We start from the raw sequence: 27,784 nt of genomic DNA on the forward strand, positions 1-27,784 counted from the left end.
GGCTGCCCACTTTCTTCTCTACCTCATGACTCTCCCTGCCAGGAGACTGGTGAGTGAGTGTGGAGAGGAGAGGGCACCTAACCTTAACCTGAAGCTTAGTGTAACCTGGTTACGGGTATCTGTACAACCATAGAAAGCCTGGACACAAACTGATCACCGTGGACCCCAAAGTCATGATGTCTTCCTTGGCTGTGGGAGATGGTAGTGTGTTCTCCCTGAGTCCATCTTTTCTCTAAAGGTTTGTCTCTGTGGCTTCTAACAACTCTTGCATCCAGTGGTGGATTTTCCAATTTAGGTTTTCCATTTTCCTATATGGTGTTTAAACCTTTAGGGTTAAAAGCTGCCCCTGTGGTGGAATGACTGAATATAATGGAACTGTATACCCAGCGTTGATGTTCACACACACACACACACACACACACACACACACACACACACACACACATTGCATAAGCATTCAGAAAGACTGCAGTGCCCACCCGTGGGCAGAAATATCTGGGATTGAACTCAACCATTGTAGTCTCCTGGCAAACTGTTGGCCTGTTTTTTCCCTAGAGATGGATATTGGAGAGACCCTGCAATAAGGGTACCTTGTCACTCATGGAGCAATACTGCCATCAAGCGGAATTGATTTCCTGTTTCTAAGAACAGCTAAGTGTGCTGCTTCAGCAGGTTTGGGGATGAGGAAGTGTGGATACAGAGGGACTGGGGTCCCAACACTGAAATGAAGGAGATTCTACAGTGGTATTTCAGAGTCCAGGTTACCTGTTGGGGCACTCTCTTGCTATTCCCTGAGGCTTGCCATATCCCAGGGCAAAGACAACAGCTACATAGAAAATGTAAGCTTAGATTTCCTGTGTCAGCCATGTTTACCAGAATGCGGAAGAGAACTCTGACTTCAAGGACTGATTTGAAGGACTTGTAGAAAACCTACTTTTGTCTCCTTCATATCCTCCTACCACTACGGAGAAGCAGAGTCAGCCCAGGTAGCTATGGGCACAACAGTGTCCCTGGATTCCTGTTACGTTTTGAACCCTCATCTATACCCAGCCCCCATTTCCTGCAATCAGACACTGCCTTTGGAATTTGGAGCTCTCTTCATGGTTTGGAATTTGGAGCTCTCTTAATGGGTTTGGAATTTGGAGCTCTCTTCATGGGTTTGGGGATCCCCAGAAAATCCACACACCGTTTACATATGCTTGCCTTTCTTCTTTCCCTTTTCCTCCCTTAGCTCATCCTTCCTCCATTTCCTCCCTCAGACGAACTGGGCTTTTTCACTTGTTCCCTCCATCCCACACTCCTGTCCCCGTTCTGTCCTTACAGTATACTTGTGTTGTTAGAGATAAGTGTTAGCATATGAAACTCTCTCTCTGTCAGTCTCTGTATGTGAGGTGTGTATATGTGTGTGTGAAAGAAAGACAGAGAGAGACAGAGACAGAGACAGAGACAGAACACAGAGAGAAACAGCATTCCTACTCCTGATGATGATACTTACTTTGTCCTTCTCCATGTATTCAGATCCTTAGGATCCCAGGCATCAGTTCCCTTGAGAGCTCAAAGCAGCCATAACTTTCAGCCCTCAAAATCTTCCTAGTAAGGTTCTCCAGGTATGTTTTTTCTTAACTGTTCTGCAAACATGGGGCAGTGAGTTCAATTCCAGGGCATCTCCAGTCTGCAAGTCTACGTGCCAGCTGCGGAGAGGTGGACCAGGAGGAAGCACAGCTCAGAAAAAGGATAGAGCCAGCAGCACAGCTCCCGTGGCAAAGAAGTACCAGATTGGCTATGCTCTTGGCAAACCTTCCCCGAAAAGGGACTTCTGGGTGAGCCAGTGTCTTTGAGTTTCAGGTCATTCAGGTTTATGATTTGAATAACACAGGCAGAGTTTCCTGGAAAGTGGCTTTCCACTTGGGGTTACTGGAAGAGTTGTTCCCCCAAAAACAGGGCCAAATTTTAGGCAAGAAGAGTCTTGCAGAATCGCACAATCTCTGGTCCTGGAGATTCAGTCATGCAGATTTTCCTGCTCGGTGCCTGCTGAATCTGCTGAGATGGAGATCTGTCCACTGCATAGGTTCCCAGAAAATTAACGAATAATTCGGGACTAAAACGAAAAACTTAGGAATTTCTTAGATATGAAGCTATTAAAGGGAAACTCGGCATTGGAGTGGTAGTCTTGATTTTGTACACTCTGCTTAGTCTGTTCTCCACTAGGGAAGAAGTATTCCCAGAGAGACAGTGACCATGGCAAGCACTTCTCAAAGGACTTTGAATGGTGCTCAACCAGAAAAGCATCTGCCCAAGCCTTCGAAAAGACAAATTGTCAGTTTTGTGCAACTTACACTGAAATTGTCCACACCGATAGCCCAAGCTTAAACTCTGTGCCCTTTTAAGCAAGCAGAAAGGATTCTAGTTTCCCCTACCATTCCCTGACCGAGATCCAAAGATCACAGCAAATGGATTCGCTTTTTTCCCTTTCGCTTTCTCTGCCAGGTAAGTTCTAAAGCATTTTCCTCTGATTCTTTTTTTTTTTCCTCGCAGATTGTTGCGATTCTTTTAATTGCAGGGTTCTTCAAGCTCTGCAGACTGCAGCTAGTTGCTGTAGCACTTTCCCAGCAGTCAGTTCTTTGCCCCGAAAGAGCTAAGACAGGGCAGTAAGGCTACCTGGGTAAGGAAGATTCAGATTCTGTGGAAAAGGCACTTTCTCGCTCTGCCAGTGTCTTCATTTGCTGACACTGAAGTTTGAGATTTGTGACAGACAACATGGGTATAGCTTCCTAGAGACTGGATTTCCACTTGAGGCCACTAGAAGATTTGCAGGTGGCCACAGGGAAAAAGCCTCTTGGTATGAGGAGCAGGAAGGTTTGGGGAGCAGCCGACTTGGGGAGTGTTTCAGCAGGCTCCAGCACTCTCTGGTCCTGGAGATTTTGGGCATTATTTTGTGGGATGTTGCTCCTAAAACTATTGAATAGCGACTGTGGTCACTGCTCAGTCTCCTAGAACTTTTAGGAGTAATTTAGACCTAAAATGAGACATTTTTAAATGAATAAAATAGGTACCTATTTGAAGTTAAAAATCTCAGTATCTGCAACTGTGGAAGGTGTGAGTCTAGATCGGTACTCTTTGCTTCATCCCTGTGTCTTCAGTTAGAATTACTTCAAGAGAAGCTCAGTGACCAAGCACACTGAGATAGGTGCACCCGAAAAACCTTATATCGCCCTGGTACTTCTGGTTCTATGGGTTGTTTTGCATTCCTTAAATCACTGGGTTTCAAATTGATTTCTAGTTCAAGTGAACCAAAACAAGCTCAAAATGATTTTTCCTCTCCCAAGAAATGAATTGTATTTTAGCAAAGATGAAGTATTGTCATATGTATATATGTATATATGTATATATATATGTATTTGTCTGTATACGTAGATAGAATAAATAGACAGACAGGCAGACAGACAGACAGAGAGATAGATATAGATAGAGATTCCTAGAGCAATAAAACAAATGTACTTGTAAGGGGAATGAATAGGAGAGAACAGGAGAGGGTTCCTGATAGTTTGTGAGCAAAGACTAAAGGTAAGTGCTTCAAAGGGTTGTGACAGGGGTCAAGTTCTGTCTAAGATAGTTTGGAGTCTAGTGTTAAGTTGATCTTTTCCATTTCTTTTTTTTTTTCCTTCATGAAGGGCGGAGGGAGAGAACCTGGGGTAAGGATATATTGGCATTCTTGATACTACACTGCCACCCAGCGGAATACCTTTGCTGTTCCTGTCTACACTTCCAAGTGCTTTTTCTCAGCAGGTCTGTGAGTACGTGAAGAGTGCTTGGGGCTTCTGGTTCAAATAGTAAAGTGAAGGTAGCTTGAGCCAACGGGCAGGTTCTGGGGTTAGCCAGAGTTTGTTTTCTGAGTAATTAATTCAGCTACTTGGGAATATGGGCTTTGTGATCTCACGGCGGCCATGTTTGCACAGCGATGAGGAATACTGCCCCAGATTTATCAACTGTTGCTTGTCAACAGAACACAAAGTGGAGGCAACAGATTAGGGATGTCAGCATGTGACAGACCTCAGAGAGGGGCAAGTAAAAGGATAGGAAAGAAAGAAGAAATTCAATGAGGATGGACTGATAGGGAGGGAATAAAAGGCAGGAATGAAAGGAAAGAAGCACTGATTGAGAAATAGATAAAATCTTGAGGATGTTTCTGGAGATTCCCAAGCCCTTGTACAGTGGCCAGGATCCCAAGGATAGTGTCTGCCTCCAGGAATTAAGTAGTGGATACAGCTAACGATTAAAAAAAAATCATGAAGTTCTATTGTAATGACAAGTCCTTGATTTGTCTCTGATCCTTGACCCTAAGAAGATGTGAAGAATTTGCAAGTATGTTGCCGATGTATCTGCTCTGAGGCTGCTGACTCTTGGGAAGAAAGAAGTTCTCCTGCCTGACAAATATGGCTGCCACTGGACATTGAAGCCGGCACTGCCTAAGGAATTCTGGTTATTACTCAGCTGTACAGCAAGCTTCTGATGCTGTCAATGGTGAGGTCCCCACCTGTGATCTGGACGTCACCTGGACTTGGATCTGTTACTTCAGTTTTTATAAGAGTCCCCCAAATATATTTCACATTCCTTCACCCCCAGACTTTTTGAGTGCACGCTGAGTTGTTGGCACAAACAGTTAAAGAAAGACCAGTTGGTGGCAGTGTTGTGCCAACAATACTAAAGGATCCTTCTTCCAGGATCTCTCCCTCCGCCCTTCATTGATGAAAAAAGAGTACAATTCCATTAGATTCCTAGAGAGCTGACTTCACTCTTGCTCTAGTCTAGTCAGAGATGGACCTTGGAACCTTACTGTGTGCATAATGCCTTGGAGGTCACAGGCCACACAGGTTCTTCAAACCCACTCCAAAAGGAGAACATGGCATTCTCCCAAGGCCTAAGGATCATACAAGAAAACTAAATTGGGAATTCCAAAAGTAGAAGCAAGCATCTAAAGAAGCTATTCACATACATTCTTGGGAAGAATTGTACCTTGTGTTGAGCACAACCCCCTCATAGACCGCCAGGAATACACGGACAAATATATGCCTGTGAGCCGAAATCTTGACACTGAGTTTCAGGGTAACCCACAGAGTGTCCAGTCCTCCCATGTGTATATAATAGATATTGTATAGCCATTCTACAACCAGAACTCTAATTGTCCCACTCCTCTCCACACTCACATACCAGGTTTCAGACAGAGAGAGTCGACAGGACAGAGAAGGTGGCAGCTTGTACAAGAAAAAAAAGGAACACTTACCCACACATGGCCAAGGATGAGGAGACTCCAGCTTGTGCAGAGTAGAGAATACATAGGGATTGTTTCTATTTTCACAGCCCCAGTTCCTCAGACCATGGAAGAGAACCAGAGGAGAAAGAGGAGAAAGGACAACTGTCATCAGAACCCTTTGGTTTTCTTTCCCTGAGACCCTAGCCTAAGAATTCTAGGACCCTGTCTGTGTACTCAGTTGTGTCTGTCAGCCATCTTGCATAGCTCACATGAGCTGTTTTGCCCCAACCTTTTGTTTTCCGAGACAGAGTTTCTCTCTGTAGCAGGTCAGGCTCTCCTGAAACTTGTGTTGTTGACCAGGCTGACCTTGAACTCCAAGAAATCTGCATAACTCTGCCTCCTATGTGCTGTGATTAAAGGTATGCACCAGTACTGGCTGCTCACATGAGATTTTGTGTTGAGGCAATTTCAGACTCTAATGAAACAGTAGGCTCCCATTGAACCTAACTGGGAACTAGTAAATTTCAAAGAACTGTTAGCCTATCCCAGCTGCTACCAACCCACTAGCTCCTCAGTTCTGGCTGTATTCCATCTCTTTGACCGTTCCTGGAAAATATTATGATCTCGTTGTCTATAAACAATACTTTCCACTATCCTACTCAGCCTCTGCCAGAAAAGATATTTGCCCGTATTTCATTTTCTCACAGGGAAATAGTACTACTTGTATGTGGATCTTGGTTTTTAAAAATCATGTGCAGCATGAAATTGAGAATTGCTTTTTCCATGTTTTTAATGAATTGTGTTGGGATTTTGATGGGGATTGCATTTAATCTGTAAACTGATTTTGTTAAGATGGCCATTTTACTAGGTTTAGCCTACTAGTTCATAATTGTGGGATATCTCTCCATTTTCTGAGCTCTTCTTCCTATTTATTTATTTATTTATTTAGAGACTTGAAGTTGTTATATACAGAACCTTCACTCGTTTGGTTAGAGTTACCCCAGGGTATTTTATAATATTTGTGACTATTGTGAAGCATGTAATTTCCCTGAGAAAGAAGGCCTTAAGATACACAAGAGGGAGCTTCTGAGGTAGAGCAAATTTCATTATGGAGATATGGATGAAGCTCTTGTGCCTGACTGTCTTGCTACAAGTTCTCACTGGCCCAAGGCAAGACATACCTAAAGACTGGACCTGGCACCTTTCACACACTTTCAAGGGAAGGGTCTTGGGCAGAGCATCGAAAACAAAGACTTGCACCTCCCAACGGAACAGAATGACACTGCTCAGTGATCTGAGCACTGCCTGTCAGGTGTACCCATCTATTCTATGCAGAGGTTGAGTCTCTAAAAGACTTACACTGTAGACTAACCATGTTCCTGTGTCTGAGTTTAGTAATGTCTTCCAACCTACTAGAGGCAAGAGACTTTGCCATGGATTCTGGATACTCTATGACCTTGCTTCCTCTGCAGAGGACATCTTGAGATGCAAGTGTAAAACACAGGAACACACAGCTAGCTTACTCTGAAGTCTAGGAGAATATAGCTCCATTTCTGCCACCTGTCAAAGTTGGGACTTATTCTACCCATGATTCCTCTGGTTGAACAGGTCAGCTTCCTACTTAAAACAGTCACCACATGGTGGAGGAGTCATTTTGACCTTGACCCTGGGGTTTCTCTTTGCCAGGAGACTACAATGTGGTTGAGTTTTTCTGACCACCAGTCTTTCTGAATTAATCCTACTGGTTTTTTTTAATTGAATATTTTATGTATTTACATTTCAAATGTTATTCTCCCCTCCCATTCCCCTCCCTCATCTACCTGGTTCTATGAGGATGTACCCACTCTCACCTCAAATCTCTGGTATTCCCCTACACTGGGGTATTTAGCCTTTATAGGACCAAGGGCATCTCCTCCTATTGATGCCAAGCAAAGCCATCTCCTCTGCTACATCTGCAGCTGGAGCCAAATTCCCGAGTAGCTGAATTTATTACTCCAAAAACAAACCCTGTCTAACCCCAGAACAGGTCAGTTGGCTGGACGTACCTTCATTTGTTCATTGATTGCTGATTCAGTATTTGAACCAGAAGTCCTGGGCACTCACAACTCACTTTCAGATAGGCTGAGAAAAAGCTTCATAGAGGTGGTGGCAGTACAGCAAAGTAATTCCGCTGGATGGCAGTGTAGTATCAAGAATGCCAAGATAGGCTTCTTCCAGGTTCTCTCCCTCCGCCCTTCATGAAGGAAAAAAAAAGCCAACTGAAAAAGATCAACTTAACACTAGACTCCAACTACCTTAGGAATAACATGACCTGTGTCATAATGCTCTAAAGCACATACATTTAATCTTGGCTCACCCAATTCTATCAGGAATCCTCTCCTTGTTTCACCGAATGACTCCCCCTCACTGGTATATCTGTTTATCACAAAGTTACACTATCTCACATAAAGGGCTTGGATACATTTCTCTTTCTCAGGTTATTGGTCCTCAACCATCTTCAAGCTCACCCACGCATCTGTATGAGCGGAAATTTCATAAGTTTATTTTTCCTACAGGCTAAAAAGAATATGACAATTGCAGGAAATGGATGCTGTTTTATTATAATTAGGGAAAGAAAGTAAACTTTCCAAATACAAATGCATTTCCGTATCACCAGTGCTTATGACTATACATGGGAGCCAATAGAAATAAACAGATCAGGGGAATATACAACGAAATTTTGTCTCAAATTGTTCTTCAAATATATTTTGTTCCTTGCCCCGGGATCTTGACCTATATTATATCTCTATCAACCTATATAGATACACACACACACACAGAGAAAAAACAAAACAAAACAAAAAAAACCTTTCTGTCACGATTGCTACATACAATTCATTTTTTGAAGTGGTGAATTCATTTTCTTTTTGGCTTTTTTTTTTTTTGTTTTTCCTGAAGTAGAATCCAATTTGAAAAGGAACTTCTTTTTGTTTTTTTCTTTTTTCTTTCTTTTGGAGCTGGGAACCTAACCCAGGCCTTTCGCTTGCTAGGCAAGCACTCTACCACTGAGCTAAATGCCCAACCCCGAAAAGGAGCTTCTTAAGCAATATAAAACTGCACAGACATCTAGAAGTCCCTGGGCAGGACTCAGGTTCGCTGGCAGAATTATCTCAGGGCGCTTGGTCACTGAACTCCCCTTGCACCAATGCCAGCTGAAGACACAGGGATAAAGCAGAAAGGATGGATCCAGGCTCGCACTTTCCACAGCTGCTGATCCTGCGAATTTAACTTCAAAAGGTAACTAACTTATTCATTTAAAACTCTGTCACTTTAGGTCTGAAGTATTCCTAACGGTTCTATGAGTCTGCGCAGTGAGGACAATCGCCTCTCAATAGGTTAACCAGCCACAACCCCCCAAAATAACGCCCCAAATTTCCAGGACCAGAGAATGCTGACTCCTGCTCAGACACTCTCCAATTTGGCCCCTCCCCAAACCTTCCTGTTCCTCATCCCAAGAAGCTTTTTCCCTGTGGCCACCAAGAATCTTCTAGTGGCCCCAAGTGGAAATCCAGTCTGTAGGAAGCTGAAGCCATGCTGTCTGTCCCAAACCTGAAACCTTGGTACCTGCAAATGAAGACACTGGCAGAGATATGAAGTGCCTTTCAGGAGGAAGTTCGCCAAAAGCGCCCGAATCGGAAACTTGCTTGCTGTAGCACCTATACCGTCTTTTCATTTGGGTAAGAATTTCATTGACTGCAAAGAAAGATACTTGGCAGAGCGCACGAAATGCCCTTTAGAAGGGAAGTTCGCCAAGGGCACCCAGAATCTGAATTTTCATTGCCGCGGCTCCCTTACTGCCTGGTCGGAAGTCTATCGCGGCAAAGAGCTGAATGCTGGGAAAGTGCTACCGCAACTAGCTGCAATCTGAGGAACTTGAAGATGCCCTGCAATTAACACCATTACATCACGCTGCCCACCCCCCCCCAAAAAAAGAAGCAAGGAGGGAAATGGCTTGAGACCCTTACCTGGAGGAGAAAGCACAAAGGAGGAAGCGAATCCATTTGCTGTGGTCTTCCGGATCCCAATCAGCGAACACCTAAGGAAACTGGAATCCTTTCTGCCTGCTTATAAAGGCACAGAGTTTAACCTTTGTGTATCGGTGTGGACAATTTCACTGCAGGTTGCACAAATCTACCAGTTTGGCTCTCAGAAGTCTTGGGCAGCAATGGGGTTTTTTCGTTGAGCTCCTTCAAGCCCTTTGAGAAGTGCTTGCAGTGGTCAGGGAGCCTCTCTGGGGATCCTTCCTCCCTAAGGGAGAACAGAGCAAGTAGAGTGTTCAGAATCAAGACTAGGATTTCGGTGCTGAATTTTTCCTTAACCTCTTCATAGATAACAATTCCGCAAGACGTCCTTTTGGCTACGAATTATTTGTAAAAGTCCCGAAGCCTGAGCAGTGCACAGTTTGCTGCTCAGCAGAATCAGCAGGCACTGAGTGCGCACAAATGTGCGCATGGCTGAATCTCCAGGACCAGAGCTCCCGCGACTCTGCAAGACTCCCCTCCTCTGAAATCAGGTCCTCTGTTCTTTTTGCAACTCTTGGAGTAACTGCAAGTGGAACGCCACTTTCCAGGAAGCTTTTCCCATGTTATCCAAACCATAAGCCTCAGAGTTCCCAACTCAGGACTGTGGCTCACCTAGAAGTCTCTTTTTGTGGGAGGTTCGCCAAGAGCATAGTGAATCTCGTGTTTCCTTGCAGTGGGGTTTCTTTTTTTTTTTTACATAGAGAAATATTTATATAAATAATATATTTGCACCACAAAATCAACAGATAGACCGGGCTCTTCTAGCTGTAAGTCAGGCTTCAGCGTGAAAGATTCCCCAGACCAATTAAGTTCTAGGGACACTGGCAGCTGTGGAAATGATTCCAAGTCCTACTCTAGAGCTAAAGGGGAAGAAAACCGGTCCCTTCTCGCTTCACCCCATTCCTTACGTTGAACAAGCAAGTAGGCATAGAAAAGCCAGGCTTGTCTATACACTTCCTGTCCCTAAACATGGGGGACAGGAAGAGGATTCACTTAGAACTGCACTTCTATTTTTTTTTGTTTACTGTTTACACATTTTGCACTTGGGAGGAGGGAAAGTAAGGTTGGGTCCTGGGTCCTCCCTCTGAGGTTTCTCAGGTTGCAAAATAACTCATTTCTTTGTTCCTGTTTCTCTGCCCAAGCTCTGGCTTTGGGCCTAGAGGCAAGTTAGAAGATTAATAGCATGTGATGGCTCAGGCTGAAGAACTGGCTGCTGGTTAAGTCCCCGCTGTTATCTTGGTGCCTGGTAGGTGTGGGGACTGTCATATTGTAAACCCTGGGAACAACCCTGAAATATAACCACTCCATGCAGGCCCAACTGTCGAGGGTTTTCTTGGTGAATGAGTGGAGTGGTAATACATGGATTAGTCTTAGATTTAAGATTTTACCTGAGGAATTTGGACAAGTTACTTTCTAAGTTAACATAAATGGCAGCAGGTAAACTTTTCTAAATGATTTCAGGACAAGAGCACAAGGTCTCACAACACCTGTGGACAAAACGAAATGAACAATTACTAGAATTTGAAATTAGAGTATGCACAGTGCAGTGATTCTCAACCTTCCTGTGGACACCTTCCTGTCCCAGCTCCATAAATGCACTGTACAATGCTGCTGTACAATCCCAGGCTAAGTGTGACTGTCAGTCTTCAGAGGCCACCCAGGATCATGGGGGGGAAAGATTGAGGGCAAATTACAAAAAAAATTGGGAGTGGTAAAAAAGGAAGGAAGTCTACTAATTCTATTTAAACGGAATCAGGGCTCTATAAAAACAGTATCAGACAGGAATAACACCCGCATAAGTCACTGTGGCATCCAGTTTCTATTCACAAAGAAAAAGCTCCGTCCATCTTTTAATTCTTTTTTTGAAAAATTCCTGACATTACAGAACTAAACTGAAATGTATTGATAATCCACTTTTACATTTCCATGACAAACAAAAATTCATGAGCCAAAAAACAAAACAAAACAAAACAAAAAGGGGGAGAAGCTTATAAAACTAAATATGGATATCTCAGTGTAACTGCTGAACAGAGAAAAGGATTAAAATACCTTAACTAAAAAATTATGAGTGGATGATAAAGTGTGTAGAAACTGAAAATTTACAAACTATTTGAAACCTGGAAATCACTGACTGTTCAGAAACTACACAGATGGATCATGGGTGGTGGTGAACAGCAGAAAGGGATTATGGATGAATCTGCTGTGTTTTAGCTGCTCCCCTTGCCACCTGTCTCTGAGGAAAGCCTGGCATTGATCAGATACTGAGCCAGGCTAATGCTGGCAGCAGGTCCAGTGATGGTAACCTGCCGATCAGTAGATCCTTCCACTGGGTTTGCAGTTTTGATCTGCGCCCCAGACATCTGACGGATCTCATTGATTTTGGCATCCTGACGCCCAATTATGCAGCCAATCAAATCATTTGGAAGGGTGAGTTCATGAGAAGTAGTTTGAGCAGATTCATCCAAACCCAAATAGCCTTTCACCTCTGGAGAGCTGGATTCAATGCCACTGAATCCGGTGTTGCCATGGGTCATGGGAAAATGAGACTGTTGCATTGCCTACTGGTGCAGCTTGGTCAAATCTGGCTGTGGCATGGCATAGTGTCCTTGAATGGTACAGGCCTCTAGAGGTGGTCCCTCCAGGTCACGGTAGAGGCACATGGACGTGGTGGTGTGGGGAAAGCTCGCACAGGTACTGCCTGTGCTGTACCTGTCCTGACCACCTGCAAAGATGACTGGAGAACTGGAGGGCTTGGGCCAGTAAGCACGCCCTTCAGGGTAGACTGGGAGTCTCCAACATGACCACGCAGATCTGTTTGACACACTCAATGATAGATGGCAGAATGCCAGCAATAGTGATTGCCCGCTCAGTTGAGTTGGGGAGCATATTCCCTGCCGCTTGGACCTGAGCCCCTGTACTCTCTCTTATTTCCTTGATCTTGTACCTTTTCCAATAAGAGAGCCACACTGACTAGCAGGAACCACCAGGTAACCGGGGGTCTACTGGCAGCTGTGCTATTGGTCATAGAGCTGCTTATGTCCTCTTCCGGTTTGTCAATGATCATAGCAAAGGCTTTGAAGATGGCATTAGTTGGTCCAGCCAAAGTGATAATTCTCTCAGGACAATTCCCTTCTGAGATGTTGATACGTGCACCCACTCTTCTCTTGCAACTTCTTAACAGATTCTCTGCTCTTTCGGATGATACTGCCAACTTCCTTTCCGTGCATAAGTAGCCTGATGGTGAGAGTGACATTTAATCCACCTTCAATCACACCGGTGTCCATGTCTAGTAGTTACAGGGAGCTGTGCCTTGAATGGTCAAGTCTTTGGTCACTGGATGCACAAGTTGACTGAGGGGAAAAGGGGAGAGGGCAGGAGGGGGAAGGGCGGGAGGCCTGGGACAGAAGAATAGGGGCAGGCAGGAAGGTTAGGGCCACAACTCCCCCAGCCCACCCCGCTAATGGACGGAGGAGTGGGTGCGGATAGCTGGCAGGCTGGCTGGTGGGCGGAGGGCCTGCGGGCAGGAGAGGGCACAGGCTGCAGCTGCTCTGGCTGCTGCCTCTGCTGGTCTGGGTGCAGCAGGGTTTCCATGCTGCCTTTCTATCCTTTTTCTGAGCAGAGCTTCCTTCTGCTCCACCTCTGTAGCAGCTGTTACGTATACTTGAGGACTGGAGATGTCCTGGAATTGCACTCACAGCACCACGTTTTCCAAATAATAGAAGACAAAATGCCAAGATCCTTACTGGGAAGAATTTGTGTGCAGAAAATTATGGCTCCTTTGAGCTCTCAGGGGAATGGATATATGGGAGTGCTTTTTACTACTGGTGATTACAAGCAATCCTCCCCAAGCAGAGAGTCTGTAAGAGCCCCGATATAAATTGTCATCATTTCTGTGTCCTTGCCCAATGTCTAATTGGCAGGTCTAGCTTAGCTTTCTCAGCCTTTTAAATCTCCATTTATGTTGCATGCTTCGATGAACTCATTTCTGCTTCATAAGGAATTTATGATTAAAAACATGGAAATAAATTAAACAACATTCCCCCAATTTTACTATGATCACCTTATATACATTTCATTTAGAGTGGGCACCTGGAAGCTGTGGAATGTCGTTTTGAATTCCATACTTTCACAACTGAATATTTTTCATCTCCCAAAGAAAGTGAAAAACACCAGACCATCAGAATTAGAAGTAGAAAAACCATCCACTTTATGGCCTCTTTCACCATGCCTATGGATCACTTACATGTAGTCCTTGCTCACCCACTTGTGTCAGGAACCCCCTCCTAACCACTCCTCCTCACTGGGGCATCTGTTTCATCACAACCTTACACTATGGACTACATGGCTCACAGAAGGGCTTGGATCCACTTCCCTTTTTCACATTGTCTGTCCGCACCTATCCTCATAGTTTTCTAGTCCATCCACGTGGGAGGCAATTTCATAATTTTAACATGGGAATAACACAATTTGAAAACTGCAGGAAAATGGACATTGTTTCATTCTCTTCAGGGAAAGAAAATGAACTTTCCAAATACAAATGCTTTTACATATGACCATTGCCTATGCTGGCACTTGGGAGGAAAGAGAAGTAAATGGGTTGGAGGAAATGCAAAGGAATTCTTTTCTAAAAATGTTTTGTAACTAAATGTTGTTCCTTGCCTTAGGATCTTAACCTATATCTATAACTGTCTATCTACATAAACACACACACACTAACATGCAGGCACCCACACCCACACCCACACTCACACCCACACACCTCATGGTTCCTAAAATAAAATTCATTTTTGGAAGTTGTGAAAAATCATTTTCTGCCTGGCTTTTTTTCCCTTTGTTTTTCCTGAACTAGAATCCAATTTGAAAAGGAGCTTCTTAAGGAATATAAAACTGCACAGACATCCAGAAGTCCCTGGGCAGTACTGAGGTTCTCTGGCAGAATTATCTCAGGGCGCATGGTCACTGAGCTCCCCTTGCACCAATGTCAGCTGAAGACACAGGGATGAAGCAGAAAGTATGGATCCAGGCTCGCACTTTCCACAGCTGCTGATCCTGCGAATTTAACTTCAAAGGGTAACTAACTTATTCATTTAAAACTGTGTCACTTTAGGTCTGAAGTATTCTTAAAGGTTCTATGAGTCTGCGCAGTGAGGACAATCGCCTCTCAATAGGTTAACCAGCCACAACCCACAAAATAACGCCCCAAATTTCCAGGACCAGAGAATGCTGACTCCTGCTCAGACACTCTCCAATTTGGCCCCTCCCCAAACCTTCCTGTTCCTCATCCCAAGAAGCTTTTTCCCTGTGGCAACCAAGAATCTTCTAGTGGCCCCAAGTGGAAATCCAGTCTCTAGGAAGCTGAACCTATGCTGTCTGTCACAAACCTGAAACCTTGGTGCCTGCAAATGAAGACACTGGCAGAAATATGAAGTGCCTTTCAAGAGGAAGTTCGCCAAGAGCGCCCGAATCGGAAACTTGCTTGCTGTAGCACCTATACCTTCTTTTCATTTGGGTAAGAACTTCACTGACCTCAAAGAAAGATACTTGGCAGAGCGCACGAAATGCCCTTTAGAAGGGAAGTTCGCCAAGGGCACCCAGAATCTGAATTTTCATTGCCGCGGCTCCCTTACTGCCTGGTCGGAAGTCTATCGCGGCAAAGAGCTGAATGCTGGGAAAGTGCTACCGCAACTAGCTGCAATCTGAGGAACTTGAAGATGCCCTGCAATTAACACCATTGCATCACGCTGCCCCTCCCCCCCAAAAAAAAGAAGCAAGGAGGGAAATGGCTTGAGACCCTTACCTGGAGGAGAAAGCACAAAGGAGGAAGCGAATCCATTTGTTGCGGGCTTCTGGATCCCAATCAGCGAACACCTAAGGAAGCTGGAATCCTTTCTGCCTGCTTATAAAGACACAGAGTTTAATCTTTGCGTATAGTGTGGACAATTTCACTGCAGGTTGCACAAATCTACCAGTTTGGCTCTCAGAAGTCTTGGGCAGCAATGGGGTTTTTTCGTTGAGCTCCTTCAAGCCCTTTGAGAAGTGCTTGCAGTGGTCAGGGAGCCTCTCTGGGGATCCTTCCTCCCTAAGGGAAAACAGAGCAAGTAGAGTGTTCAGAATCAAGACTAGGGTTTCGGTGCTGAATTTTTCCTTAACCTCTTCATAGATAACAATTCCACAAGACGTCCTTTTGGCTACGAATTATTTGTAAAAGTTCCGAAGCCTGAGCAGTGCACAGTTTGCTGCTCAGCAGAATCAGCAGGCACTGAGTGCGCACAAATGTGCGCATGGCTGAATCTCCAGGACCAGAGCTACCGCGACTCTGCAAGACTCCCCTCCTCTGAAATCAGGTCCTCTGTTATTTTTGCAACTCTTGGAGTAACTGCAAGTGGAACGCCACTTTCCAGGAAGCTATTCCCATGTTATCCAAACTCACGACTGTGGCTCACCTAGAAGTCTCTTTTCGCGGGAGGTTCGCCAAGAGCATAGTGAATCTCGTGTTTCCTTGAAGCAGGGTTTCCATGCTGCCTTTCTATCCTTTTTCTGAGCAGAGCTTCCTCCTGGTCCTCTTCTGTAGCAGCCAGATCGTATCCTGGAGGACTGGAGATGCCCTGCAATTGCACTCCCAGTCCCATGTTTTCCAATTACCAAGGAGACAATACGCGGAGAAACTTACCGGAAAGATTTTGAGTGCAGAAAATTATGGCTGCTTTGAGCTCTCACGTGAATAGGTTGTCTGGGAGTTGTTTTAACCTGGCGAGTACAACCCACTCTGCCCCTAGCGGTGAGCCTCCAAGACCGCAGTGTAAATTGTCTTCATTTCCTTCTCCAGCTCCTCCTCCCATTTACTGAGGTCTGGGAAGCATTGCAAGCTGAAACCTGTAGACTTGGAGGTTATTAAAGTCTCTTTAGTGATGTGTTCCCTGCCCAGGAGGGTATGTGTAGCAGTAAGGCATAGAATTTCAGCTTGAGATAACCGGGTGCTCCACCACTAGTCCTTTGCAGGTTGCCCAAGAGAACCATTTTGGGTTTGTATAGACAATTTTCTTCCTGCTAAAAAAAGGAATTTATGAGCAAAGCAAAAGTGACAAACGGAATCTGTAAGTTCAGCTATAGGGAAGGGAAGTAAAGGGAGCCCTGGTCATCATCCTTTTCCAAATTGCAAATCACGTAGATTATGATTGTCATGCCTGGTGTTATTAACTAAGGCCTTGTTCTAGCTGGTTTTGTGTCTTCTTGACACAAGCCAGAATCAGCAGAGAATGAGCCACAGTTGAGGAAATGCTTCAGTGAGATGCAGCGGTTAGGCATTTTCTCCATTAGCGAATGGTGTGAGAGAACCCAACCCTTTCTAGGTGATGCCAGCCCTGGGCAGGTGATGCTGGGTTCTGTAAGAAAAGCCACCGTTGACTTTTTGCTCTGCAGTACCTGGAAGGACCTAGTACACTGTAGGTGAGAAAAGAATAGGGCACTGGGCTGTGAGGTCTTGCCAGCTGCCTTCACCTATGTAAAACTCACTCACCACTATGGGCAAGTGATGAAATGGTTTTCTCATTACTATATAGCAGGAAATTAAGAAACAACTGAGGGACGTACAACAATTTTCCTGCCCAGACAGGGGTTCCATGAAGAGTTGTAAGTAATGTATATCTTTCTGATGTCTGACCTTAAAACCGTCCAACCTCCTTAATTGCAAAGTGTGGTTTATTGGTTCTCAGGTCACTGCTCTCTTCTAACAGTGAGAATACAATCATCTAATCTAAGTCTGAATTGGGTAAAAGTCATTGATCTTTCACAGTGGCTTTGCACACCACAACTTCGGTACTTTGTCCAGTTATGAGATTTTGCATTAATTAACTGAAAAGAAACTTCATTGACCCAGGCTGAGAACACGTGTAAACATAAATGAATGCCATATCCTCGTATGACCACAGGGATTGACCTATCTGGGAAGGTAAAGGAGTGAAAAAAAGAGAAAAAGACAGACACATGGACACAGAAAATCTCGGATCACATAGTCTGGACTCTGATGGAGAAGTCATAGCACTTCAGAAGTGCAGTGTATTTCTTCTATACAGTTAACAGGGGGGTGTGGTTATTGCATACAGCTGAATAAGGAGAGGCAAGGTTATTACAGACCAAAGAAAAAAGCAGGTAGGGTTATTTTATACAGCTGAACAAGGAAGGAGGCTTAATTAATCTTGGTAGGAGCAGGCTGCCTTTGGGAACACTCTTCGGGCTACAATATGAAGAGGTAAGAAAGCAAGAGTGAAATTCTCTGTGTGCCCTGTCAATATTTGCATTCAGATCCACGGAAGGCTTTGCCATCCCCCAGAACCTCGTCTGAGGAAAGCTTTGCCACTCCCATGGCGCTGAGGCCTTGGACCTTGACATGACCATACCCATCCCAACAATACTCTACTCGCTTCCTACCGTAACATATTTATTATTTTAAAATGACAGAACCCCACCCATTCCATTATTCTTTAAGTGAAAATGAGTTTTAAAGATTTCTTTTTATTTATATATTTGTGAGTAGACTCTATTTATGAGCAGGTGTCCAGACAATTCATAAAGCTACAGAAGATCGTCATCTGTAGATGGAGCTACAGGAGGTTATGAGTTTCCCAACTTGGATGCTAGAAACTGAACTGATCTTCTCGTAAGAGTACAGGTGCTCTAAACCCCTGAGCCATCTCTCTATTCCAGATACTGATTGATTGATTATTGGTTTTATTCCTTAAAACACTTCCTTAGAAATGTAATTGCCCATTTCTAAGCACAACATCACTTGCTACTTGAAACAGATTGAAAAGGAGAAACAGTAGAAACAATGAGTCATTGCCCTTTTGTAACCTAACCACACAAACTCAAGCCTGTCAACTCCACGTGTTTAAAACAACCTGCCTAATGTCATGCTCACTTCCTTAAAATCTCTTGCCTAGAATGCCAGCAGCAAACCACTGAACTGAGAACGGGACCACTGTTGAAGGAGTCAGAGAAAGGACTGGAAGAGCTTGAAGGGGCTCGAGACCCCATATGAACAACAATGTCAAGCAACCAGAGCTTCCAGGGACTAAGCCACTACCCAAAGACTATACATAGACTGACCCTGGACTCTGACCTCATAGGTAGCAATGAATATCCTAGTAAGAGCAGCAGTGGAAGGGGAAGCCCTTGGTCTTGCGGAGACTGAACCCCCAGTGAACGTTATTGTTGGGGGGGAGGGCGGTAATGGGGGGAGGGTGGGGAGGGGAAGCCCATATAGAATGGGAGGGGTAGGGGTTAGGGGGATGTTGGCCCAGGAAGGGGAATAACAATCGAAATGTAAATAAGAAATACTCAAGTTAATAAAGATAAAAAATAATTTGGCTTTTCTTTTCCCCCTCTAGTTGTGATGTATGTGTCTACTAAATAGGTACTGTATTTCAGCCTTAAAAAACCTTAATAGAATCTGTCCTTTTGAAATAACTTAATGCCAAATAGTGATTCATGCTTTGAAAAATTGGAAGGTTCTTTTGTCTGGGAAGCAATATATATTTGGATTAATTTCTTTGATTTTCCTTTTTTGTTTGTTTGTTTGTTTGTTTGTTTGTTTGTTTGAGAAAGGGTTTCACTTTATGGCCCTGGCTGTCCTGGAACTTGCTTTGTAGACCAGGTTGGCCTTGAACTCACACAGATCCTCCTGCTTCCTGAGTACTAGGATTAAAGACAATCACCACCATGCCCACCTGACTCCTTGATTGTTCTTAACACCAACTGGTAATTTCTACTTCAGCCATTTTGTTGATGTCACTCCTGATTTGAGGCTTTAAAAATCTTCAGGACAAGTTAGTGCTTGCCATTGAGAACTTAGTTTCTTTATTTTGCTCTGGGTAAAGTTAGAAAAGAGTTTCATTTCTGTCTTTAAGCGTCCTTTGATTTTATATGCATTAACATGGAAATTATGAATCCAGGTAGAAGGATAGAGTGTCAAAGAAAAGATGTCTTTGTAATAAAAAAAAAGATATTTATTTTAGTTTTAACGGAAGTCAAGGCTATAAAAACCTCAACAGATTTGAAACTTCTACAATAATCAAGGTACATGCTGTCCTCTAGTGGCAACATTTGAGAAAGCAAGATACTGCCTTGGGGACAAGATTGAAGTGCATTACTTCATTCTGGGTACTCTGACAAGATAATTTAGCAAGGTAATTTGTGAGCAACAGAAATTGCTTACCTTTTTGACATTGGGACATCTATATTTAGTGTGCCAGGAGATTTTATACCTGGTGGGGTTCTCCTTCTTTGAAGACGATACCTTCAGCCATAGTGGAAAGGGTGAAAGGCCCCTCTTAGAGACTTTCCCCTTTCTCTTCAGAATTCTAATCTTATTTGTGAAAATAGAGCCCTTCCAAAGAACAGGACATCTTACCATTATAACATTGCAGGTTTTGTTTTATTTGGGCACTGCAAAACAATCATACCCTAGCAATACTTTATATAGAGTAACTGCCGTGGACAAAGGCGATAGAAAGCTGTGCTGGAACAGAGGATAAACATATTGTTCTGATTCCAGATATTATAGTAGTGTTATCAAGAGAAACAGCCAACAGAAGACCTCTTCACCTGGATCTGTTTGTTATAATGAATCCTCCTACATTACTATTAATTAACTCATCTGTTTTTACTTGGCATTTACCAGCCTGGAACCTACTTGCTTCTAGTGCATTTGTATGTCTAACTGCAGTAAGGCTTGGACTACAGAGAGGATTTTTAATAAAAAATCTGGTTTGTATAAAGGGAAAATTTTTAATCAAGTTTCTACAGGGGAAAAATAGAGCTCTTAGGATATGTGTATACATTCACATATATCTATCTGCAAATACACTCATATACTTAAAGGAATTGATTCACGTGAATACAGAGGCCAATATATTGGAAAAGATACAGTTATCAAGCTGGAGAAACAAGAGAATCAAGAGAGTGTGTGTGGTTCTAGCTTAAGTAGAAAGGCCTGAGAATGCGAATGATAATCCTGTAGCTTTAGTTTGAAGTCGGTAGGCTTTCAAGCTGTGATGTTCCCGTTGCAGGGTAGGTGCTGTCTCAACTCTAAGGCACACAGGCAGGAGGGTTTGCTGCTTCCTATGCGTGTTTGCTACGTCCAGGCTTTCAACTCTTTCCACGATGCCTTCCTTGTTATGAAGGATGTTACAGTTTACACATGGTTTTAATGTTCTGATCTCTGGCTGTCTAATGTCATACATCATGTCAAGACTCAGTCAGCAAGAAGGCTCCCACCAATTACAGCCGTCCAACTTCTGGAACCACAATAAGCTTCCTTTCTTTCACAACTCAATACGTTTGTGATATTTTGTTATTAGAAGTGGAAAATTAATTAACTACAAACAATTAACTACAAAGGGAAATAATCTCATTTCAAAGCATTCTAATGGGTGCCTTCAGAAGGATGTTTAAGCAAGCATCTTGTACCTTATAGCCTACCCAAATTGACACAAAATTAACCCTCACAGAGTGTGTGGCTTTTTTCATTGTATTGGAATTATGCCACAAAGTTAAAATTCTGGACTACTTGAATTATCTTAATGGCAAGTTTGTAGATGCTAGAGGGGAAAAATTACCTCAGCCCTTTTCTGTTTTGGTTTCCTGGCCAATACATCTTCCCTCTTCTATGGTCCTGTCTCATTGCAAGCACAAAAGCAGTGGGGACAACTAACTATGGACTGAAATCACAGAAAACTCGAGCTAAATAATTTCTCTACGTTGATTATGTCAATTATTTTGTTACAACAGTAGAAACCTGACCGATCATTTATACGTGAAAATTTTGGAACGAGATTAACATTTCATCAAGTAGACTCAATTAAGCACACTTCCTGCGGTGGTAGCTCATTTTGTATATAAATTCAATTGCTTGGTCTGGAGCGATCGTTTAGCCGTTAAGAATATGATTGTGAGGGGGGAGGGGGATGTTTGCCCGGAAACCGGGAAAGGGAATAACACTTGAAATGTATATAAGAAATACTCAAGTTAATAAAAAAAAAAAGAATATGATTGTATCTACCTAAAGACTATACATGGACTGACCCTGGACTCTGACCTCATAGGTAGCAATGAATATCCTAGTAAGAGCACCAGTGGAAGGGGAAGCCCTGGGTCCTGCTAAGACTGAACCCCCAGTGAACTAGACTGTGGGGGGGAGGGCGGCAATGGGGGGAGGGTTGGGAGGGGAACACCCATAAGGAAGGGGAGGGGGGAGGGGGATGTTTGCCCGGAAACCGGGAAAGGGAATAACACTCGAAATGTATATAAGAAATACTCAAGTTAATAAAAAAAAAATTATCAATGGCTTCTTGCAGACTTGGCCTCTGTGAATGTTTTCACATTTCCTTTATCTTTTAGCCTGAGTAAATAATGAAATAAAATTTTTCCTTTGGAAAAAAAAAAAAAGAATATGATTGTTTTCCCAGAAGATTTCGGTTCATTTTCCAGTACTCCTATGCAAGCATCTGTAACTGCAGAGGCTCTTTCCCCCTCTTCTGGCATCTATGGGTACTACATGCATACGTTGTGCCAACGTACATGCAGGCAAAAATCTCATGCACATAAAATAAATATAAAAAAAATGATTGCCTCCTCTGTCCTGTGATAAAAACTATTTAACTATTCAGCCCAGTGCTCTATGGCTGTGACTTGATTCCTCTTTGAACTGTTTGTTTTGTGTCAAACAACTTTCCCTGGTTTACAAAAAAAAACAATGGGTTCAAGCAAGTCTTTTTTTTTTTTTTTTTTTTTTTTTTGGTTCTTTTTTTCGGAGCTGGGGACCGAACCCAGGGCCTTGCGCTTCCTAGGTAAGCGCTCTACCACTGAGCTAAATCCCCAGCCCCCAAGCAAGTCTTTAATACGCAATTATTTTAACCTTTTGTGAAAGTTATAGTGTAAAAAACACTTTTTGAAAGGCACACTTTTGTATTCTTTAGCATTGAGTGAGGAATAGAAATTTTCTGAGGGAAAAAAACTGGCAAAAAACTAGAATTCAGTTTTAATGTAGTAGGTAACAGCTGGTTTTGTCCTCAGGTGGATGCTTGCAGCCAACCATTGGACTGAGAACGGGGTCCCTAATGGTGGACGTAGAGAAAGGAATGAAGTAGCTGAGGGGTTTCACAACCTCATGGGAAGCACAACAGTATCTACCTCAAGATCCAGATATACCACTCTTGGGCAGATAAACATCCAAATGATGCTCCATTCTACCAAAAGGACACTTGCTTGGCCTTGTTCCCTGCAGCTTTATTTGTTTTGTTTTTTCTCTTTTTTATTGGATATTTTTATTTACATTTCAATTGTAATTCCCTTTCCCAGCTTCCTCTCCATAAGTCCCCTATTGCATCTCCCTCCCCTTCTTCTATGAGGGTGGTCCCCCTCCACAACCATCCCCCCTTCCTGCCTCCAGACCCTGACATTGCCCTACACTGGGGGATCCAGCCTTGGCAGGACAAAGCGCTTCTCCTCCCATTGGTGCCCAAGAAGGCCATCCTCTGCTACATATGGAGCTGGAGACATGGGTCTGTCTTTGTGTAGTGGTTTAGTCCCTGGGAGCTCTGGTTGGTTGGCATTTTCGACCATGTAGGGTTGCAAACCTATTCAGCTCCTTTAATCCTTTCTCTAACTCCTCCAATGGGGATCCCCTTTTCAGTTCAATAATTTGCTGCTAGCATATGCCTCTGTATTTGTCATGCTGTGGCTAAGCCTCTCAGGAGACAGCTATGTCAGGCTCCTGACAGCATGCACTTCTTGGCATCAGCAATAGTGTCTGGGTTTGGTGGCTCTATGTATATGGGATGGCTCCCCAGGTGGGGCAGTCTCTGGATGACCTTTCCTTCAGTCTCTGCTCCAAATTTTGTCTCTGTATTTCCTCCTATGAATATTTTTGTTCCCCCTGCTAAGAAGGACTGAAGCATCCTCATTTCACTTGTCCTTCATCTTCATGTGGGCTGTGTGGATTGTATCTTGGGTAATTCGAGCTTTTGAGCTAATATCCACTTATCTGTGAGTGCACACCATGCATGTTTTTTGTGATTGGGTTACCTCACTCAGGATGATATTTTCTTTCTTTTTTTTTCAATTTTTTTATTAACTTGAGTATTTCTTATTTACATTTTGAGTGTTATTCCCTTTCCCGGTTTCTGGTCCAACATCCCCCTAACTTCTCCCCCTCCACTTATATATGGGTGTTCCCCTCCCCACCCTCCCCCCATTGCCGCCCTCCCCCCAACAATCATGTTCACTGGGGGTTCAGTCTTGGCAGGACCAAGGGCTTCCCCTTCCACTGGTGATCTTACTAGTATATTCATTGCTACCTTGAGGTCAGAGTCCAGGGTCAGTCCATGTTTAGTTTTTAGGTAGTGGCTTAGTCCCTGGAAGCTCTGGTTGGTTGGCATTGTTGTTCATATGGGGTCTCGAGCCCCTTCAAGCTCTTCCAGTTCTTTCTCTGATTCCTTCAACGGGGGTCCTATTCTCAGTTCAGTGGTTTGCTGCTGGCATTCGCCTCTGTATTTGCTGCATTCTGGCTGTGTCTCTCAGGAGAGATCTACATCCGGCTCCCGTCTGCCTGCACTTCCCTGCTTCAGGATGATATTTTCTAATTCCACCCATTTTCCTATGAATTTCATGAAGTCAATGTTTTGATAGATATGTAGTACTCCATTGTGTAGATGTACCACATTTTCTGTATCCATTCCTCTGTTGAAGGGCATCTGGGTTCTTTCCAGCTTCTGGCTATTATGAATAAGGCTGCGATGAACATAGTGGAGCACGTGACTTTTTTATATGTTGGGGCATCTTTTGGGTATATGCCGAAGAGAGGTATAGCTGGGTCCTCAGGTTGTTCATTGTCCAATTTTCTGAGGAACCTCCCGACTGATTTCCAGAATGGTTGTACCAGTTTGCAATCCCACCAACAATGGAGGAGTGTTCTTTCTCCACATCCTCACCAGGATATGCTGTCACCTGAGCTTTAAATCTTAGCCATTCTGACTGGTGTAAGGTAGAATCTCAGGGTTGTTTTGATTTGCATTTTGCTGATGCCTAAGGATGTTGAGTATTTTATTTATTTATTTATTTATTTATTTATTTATTTATTTATTTATTTTCTAAAGGACAACATTTAATTGGGGATGACTTGTTCAGTCCCTTATCATCAAGGTGGCAGCATGGCAGCATCCAGGCAGGCATGGTGCAGTAGGAACTGAGTTCTACATCTTCCACTGAAGGAAGCCAGAAGCAGACTGAGCAGCAAGAAGGGTCTCCAAGCCTGCCCTCACAGTGACACACTTCCACCAAAAAGGCCACACCTTCTAATAGTGCCACTCCCTGGGCTAAGCATATGCAAACATTCCACTCCCTGGCCTCCATAGGCTTGTTCAAACACATGAGTCTATGGGGGCCATACATAAACATAGTATAATAAAAAAAAAGTACATTTAATCCAACTTTCAAAGTCCCAATAGTCTATAGTGTTGTTAAGACCCCGAAGTGGCCTTACCTTAGGAGAGCAACCCAGAGAACACAACTTGAGAGATCGCTGCAACTGCAAGAGGTTTAATGATCCACGTACGTGGGGAGAGGTGTCCCTGAACCCAAAAAGCACACAACTTTTATTCCTTACAGAGGGCAGACTTCAGCAACAGGGTTAGCTGGCTCATTCTCACTGGTGGTACATAGGACAAAGGATGTGGTCAGGTATTGGCTGGCCTGCTTAAGGGGCTGTTCTTGGCTCAGTTAGATACTTTCCTTGTCCAGCCCTACACCTGGCCTTGGAAATTTACTGGGAAAGGGCTAAGTTGGCAAGTCCCTTAAAAGCAGGGGTGGGGGTGGGGTGGGAGGAACTGGATGGTCTGGCTATGTCAGGATGACATCTGGTGGTTGTTCTCGGGATTTAACACAGGGAGGAGTAGGGAGTCTTTTTTTTTTTTTTTCCGGAGCTGGGGACCGAATCCAGGGCCTTGCCCTTGCTAGGCAAGCGCTCTACCACTGAGCTAAATCCCCAACCCTGGGAGTCTTTTTGAGAATAGTTATCTTTGTTTTGTCCTAATCTAACTTGGTCAGAATAGTCTGGTCATTCTTGACTGCCAAAACGTTGTTAGATCATTAGGCAACCTGCGGTCAGATGTATTTCTCAAAACTTTGTTTTTACAATTTTTTTCTCATATCTCTGAAACTATAAAACTATTTCTTCAGAACATGCCCCTCCTTGTTCATTATCACCATCGCTATTATCTCATTATCACTAGATTCCCCTTTTCTAACTCCTTCACTTCTTAAACTTGGCTGTCCTGGGTCTTGCTCTGTAGACTGACCTTGAATTTAGAGATCTGTAGGCCTGTCTCCTGGGATTAATGGTTTGTACTAAGTTGCTTGGAGCTAATTTAGCTGGGTGGGATCTTGCCCCAAGGTCATTACTTCCTCAATTCAATTTAATATCCTTGAACACAGGATTTAGCTTCATTTCAGTTTCTGGTGTCTCTTTAACACTCGAACCATATGTATTGTTTTTCTCTTTTTTCAACATCCCTGTTTTTTTCATTAAAATGCTCCCCCCACCAGATTCTATTTTTTCTTTTTCTTTTAAATTGGATACTTTTTATTTATGTTTCAAATGTAATTCCCTTTTGAGGTTTCCCAGCCAAAATTCCTCTATCCCATCCCTCTCCCCTTCTCCTATGAGGGTGTTCCCCCTTCCTAACCACGCCCCTTTTCCACCCCCTCGACATTCCCCTGAACTGGGGAGTCCAGCCCCAGCAGGACCAAGGACTTCTCCCAATGGTGCAAACAGCTGGAGCCATGGGACTGTCCATGTGTACACGGTGGGTAGTGGTTTAGTCCCTGGGAGCTCTGGTTGGTTGGTTGGTATTGTTCTTGTGGGTTTGCAAGCCCCTTCAGCTCCTTCAGTCCTTTCTCTAACTCCTCCAATGGGGATAACCTTCTCAGTTCAATGAATTGCTGCTAGCATTCATCTCTGTATTTGTCGTGCTCTGGCAGAGGCTCACAAGAGACAGCTATATCAGGCTCCTGACAGCATGTACTCCTAGGTATCAGCAATATTGTCTAGGTTTGGTGGCTGTATATATATATGGGATGGCTCCACAGGTGGGGCAGTCTCTGGATGGCCTTTCCTTCAGTCTCTGCTTCTGACTTTGTCTCCATATTTCCTCCTATTAATATTTTTGTTCGCCCTACTAAGATTGAGTAAGCATCCTCACATTGGTTTTCCTTTTTTTTCAGCTTCCTGTGGCCCATGGATTGTATTGTGGGTAATTTGAGTGTTTGGGCTAATATCCACTTATCAGTGAGTGTATACAATGTGTGGGGTGGTTTTTGTGTGTGTGTGTGTGTGTGTGTGTGTGTGTGCGTGTGCATGTGTGTGTATGTGTGTGTGATTGGGTTATCTCATTCAGGATGATATTTTCTACTTCCTTCTATGTGCCTATGAATTCTTTATTGGATACTTTTATTTCTATTTCAAATGTTATTCCCTTTCCCAGTTTCACATCCATAAGCCCCCTATCCCATTCCCCTCCCCTTCTTGTATAAGGGTGTTCCCCCTCCCAACCACCCCCTTCTCCCCTCCGTGCCCTGACATTTCCCTACACTGGGGGTCCAGTCTTGTCAGGACCAAGGGCTTCTCTTCTCATTGGTGCCCAACAAGGCCATCCTCTGCTACATATGCAGCTGGAAACATGGGTCTGTCCAAGTGTACTCTTTGGGTAGTGGTTTAGTCCCTGGGAGCTCTGAGTTGGTTTTGTTGCTCTTATAGGGTTGCGAGACCCTTCAGCTCTTTCAGTCCTTTCTCTAATTCCTCCAACGGGGGTTCTGTTCTCAGCTCAGTGGTTTGCTGCTGGCATTCGCCTCTGTATTTGCCGTATTCTGGCTGTGTCTTTCAGGAGAGGTCTACATCCGGTTCCTGTCAGCCTGCACTTCTTTGCTTCATCCATCTTATCTAGTTTGCTGGCTGTATATAAATGGCCTGTATACCTAGGTGGGGCAGGCTCTAAATGGCCATTCCTTCAGTCTCTGCTCCATATCTCATCCTATGAATGTTTTTATTCCCCCTTTTAAGAAGTACTGAAGCATTCACAATTTGGTTGTCCATCCTCTTGAGCTTCATGTGATCTCTGGATTTTTCTTGGGTAATTTGAGCTTTTGGGCTAATATCCAACTTATCAGTGAGTACATACTATGTGTGGTTTTTTGTGATTGGGTTACCTCCCTCAGCATGATATTTTTTTAATTCCACGCATTTGCCTATGAATTTCATGAAGTCATTTTTTGATAGCTGAGTAGTACTCCATTGTGTAGATGTACCACATTTTCTGTATCCATTCCTCTGTTGAAGGGCATCTGGGTTCTTTCCAGCTTCTGGTAATTATAAATAAGGCTGCTATGGAGCATGTGTCTTTGTTAGGTGTTGGAGCATCTT

At 43.7% G+C, this 27,784-nt stretch overlaps 2 long non-coding RNA genes and 1 pseudogene across 4 annotated transcripts in view; 1 reads left to right on the forward strand and 2 right to left on the reverse strand.

Annotated features, from left to right (window-relative positions):
• LOC100911253 (uncharacterized) overlaps window positions 1-27,784 on the reverse strand; it is a 105,674-nt gene that overhangs the window by 2,840 nt on the left and 75,050 nt on the right. The window contains exons 1-6 of one of the 2 annotated variants that reach the window (XR_015646695.1): window positions 15,983-16,044; window positions 15,756-15,906; window positions 15,110-15,391; window positions 9,256-9,538; window positions 7,297-7,484; window positions 5,282-5,346 (exon numbers count right to left, since the gene is read on the reverse strand). This is a non-coding gene — a long non-coding RNA (uncharacterized LOC100911253). Of the gene's footprint in view, window positions 1-5,281; window positions 5,347-6,198; window positions 7,485-9,255; window positions 9,539-15,109; window positions 15,392-15,755; window positions 15,907-15,982; window positions 16,045-27,784 lie in introns of those variants that run through there. The other variant, XR_015646694.1, reaches the window with a different exon arrangement.
• LOC147998336 (uncharacterized) lies at window positions 1,198-5,682 on the forward strand. Its single transcript, XR_015646701.1, has 5 exons — window positions 1,198-1,820; window positions 2,209-2,487; window positions 3,672-3,786; window positions 4,346-4,521; window positions 5,359-5,682. It is a non-coding gene; the product is annotated as an uncharacterized LOC147998336 (long non-coding RNA).
• On the reverse strand, window positions 11,116-12,686 carry Pcbp2-ps3 (poly(rC) binding protein 2, pseudogene 3; annotated as a pseudogene). The gene has a single exon (XR_015646690.1). The product of XR_015646690.1 is annotated as a poly(rC) binding protein 2, pseudogene 3 (transcript).

Source organism: Rattus norvegicus, chromosome X (genome assembly GCF_021556685.1).
Source record: "Rattus norvegicus strain SHRSP/BbbUtx chromosome X, alternate assembly SHRSP_T2T, whole genome shotgun sequence".
Classification (NCBI taxonomy): Eukaryota; Metazoa; Chordata; class Mammalia; order Rodentia; family Muridae; genus Rattus; species Rattus norvegicus.